Here is a 2,427-nt window from a genome sequence, read left to right as displayed (position 1 = left end):
TGGATCTCTTTCATATGGTAAAAGGTCACAGCAGCTTGACTTGAAAAAGAAAGTCGCGTTCCTTTTCAATATCCCAATGCAATTTACATTTCAATGCAGTTTAGGCAACAGAACCAAATTATTCTTTGAGATTTTATAATAGCGTCGATGCATACAAACTGACATGGCAGTTTCAATTTCAGTAAGACAGCTGTGATCATCCAAAAATAGCAACATTGAAAACCACTGATAACACCGACGAGAGTGGGACTCGAACCCACGCGTGCAGAGCACAATGAATTAGCAGCCCATCGCCTTAACCTCTCGGCAACCTCGTCATAAAAACCTAAGCACCTATAATCTTATCAATAAGTGAATTGCATAAATTATGCACAGCAGCAGATATTTCTCCCTTGTTTTGGTGAAATGATAAATAGCACAGTACCGTTCCAAGACTATGGTCTGACCTTTGGGTTGTGGGGCAAGCGCATTCCCACTGTGACACTCTGCTCACAGTGGTCTGAACAAAAATGAAGAAATGACTATGTAACAAGATCTGTTGAATTCTGTGAAGATTTGAAGTCAATGGAATGAAGAATCCGAGACAGCAGGAGGTGTTCATTCAAGAAAGAGTTGGATAGAGCTCTTAAGGATAGTGGAATAAAGGGTTATGTGGATAAGGCAGAAACAGGATACTGATTGAGGATGATCAGCCATGACCATAATGAATGGTGGTGCTGGCTCGAAGGGCAGAATTGCCTACTCCTGCACCTATTGTATATTGTCTATTAAATTGCCTGTGAGGAATTGTTTGCCAGACTGGAGGAGAGTGCATAGTGCTCAATGCCATTATTCGGAACACCTTTCTCCCAGTCAGATATGTTTGACACGCACCTGTGTACAGAACAGACAATTTCAAAATCCTAAATAAGGCTAAACTGACAATTGAATTCAACAATGCAAAAACCTTGATCTGCATCATTTTCCTGGGCCATGCGACACCAAGTCACTGTATGATCACAGCAACACAGTGAGCAAGTGTCAGAAGGAAAATGAGTGCAGTGCCAGAGCGCATGCTGGGAGCAGCAGTTGACACACGGGGAAGTGCATTTCCCACAACAGGAACACTTCCCAACAGCGGACTGCGGTGGAAGAGATTCAGAGGGGCTTTACACTTAGGAATTTGATGGCAAATGTCGAAATTGTATATTTCAACAATCTACCCATCTTTGCAAAGAGTAGCTCACCACTTTCCTCACTCGGGGTCAGAACCACTGGTGAAGATGATCCTATAATCCCCGTTACTAGCCATGGAATCAGAGAAATTCAGTTTCCCAAACGTTAAGTTAAAACCAGGAATGTGGAGGTAAGCATTAATGTGTTGCTCTTGTGCTGCAGGTGACCAGTGCACGGTATCTCTGTGCCAGTATAGTGGGCTGTACTGTGCCGAAGTTTTACGTTTGAGCATCACATGGAGCAGCTTCAATTTGTCGTCGTGTTGAGGGGTACGGATAAAAGATGCTATTGAGCAAAGCCAAGTTTATGGGAAGATACCCGTGTTTGTGGATTGAGAAACGACCTTTTCTGGATAATGACTCCTTGATCAACAAACATAGTGCAAGTATTTAAAACGTGAAGAGACATGTGTGGAGAAAGAGCCGAAGGTGATTTTTCAGCAGATGGATAGCGTTTCCCATGTGCACTGCGTTAAATTCCGGGAAAATAGATGTTGAACTGGTTTCATGTTACACAGTTTGTTACAAACTCACAAAGGTTGTTGCAATAACAAAAAAAAGAAATCACATAGGACCGTTTGAATATTGTATTGAATTGAATTTTGGTCTGAGCATATTTTATCTTCAATGGCGTGGTGCAGAGAAGTACAGAGGGTTAACAACACAAAAGGACAGAGTCTTCTTGGTGGATTTCTTGGGTGGAGTTAAGAATGTATGAAATATACATAACATCATGTGAATGTGGTCAAATCTTTAAAGTAGGTGTAGCATCTCCAAGTGACGATTCAATTCCGACTCATTAGGATATAACTTCTCTCTGCAGTTATTTTAAGACATCAGGTCCATTTGCAGAGTTTCACCTTGAATAATACGTCACACCTTACCAATCCATGAACATTTTATATTCCATCTTATTCAGTTGTACGTGTTCATGAAATGTCTTTGTTTCCGAACTCAACTACACTGACTTTCTCTCAATGGTAAATTCCCTCCTTGTATGTTTGCTCGTGTATCTTTTAAAACACTATGAAATCAGCTTCTATGCTTTATTCACGATTTAAATAACTCTATTGAGTGGAAGAAACTCTCATCCAAACCTTTCTTAATCATTCACTAAAGGTTTTGAAGCTCTAACTAAAGTTATTGTTCCACTCGAAAGAGGGAATTTCCCTGATTTAGTCATTCAAACCTCACGTTATGTGAAAATCTCATT

The 2,427-nt window shown here is 40.5% G+C and overlaps 1 non-coding gene across 1 annotated transcript; it reads right to left on the bottom strand.

Moving 5' to 3' along the window:
* Positions 1–235: 235 nt before the first annotated feature.
* trnas-gcu (transfer RNA serine (anticodon GCU)) lies at positions 236–317 on the bottom strand. Its single transcript has one exon. It is a non-coding gene; the product is annotated as a tRNA-Ser (tRNA).
* Positions 318–2,427: the final 2,110 nt, after the last annotated feature.

Source organism: Chiloscyllium plagiosum, unplaced genomic scaffold (assembly GCF_037043375.1).
Source record: "Chiloscyllium plagiosum isolate Xiang-an unplaced genomic scaffold, Cpla_swu_hap1 HiC_scaffold_42, whole genome shotgun sequence".
Classification (NCBI taxonomy): Eukaryota; Metazoa; Chordata; class Chondrichthyes; order Orectolobiformes; family Hemiscylliidae; genus Chiloscyllium; species Chiloscyllium plagiosum.
This window is presented reverse-complemented; position numbering and strand designations above follow the sequence as displayed.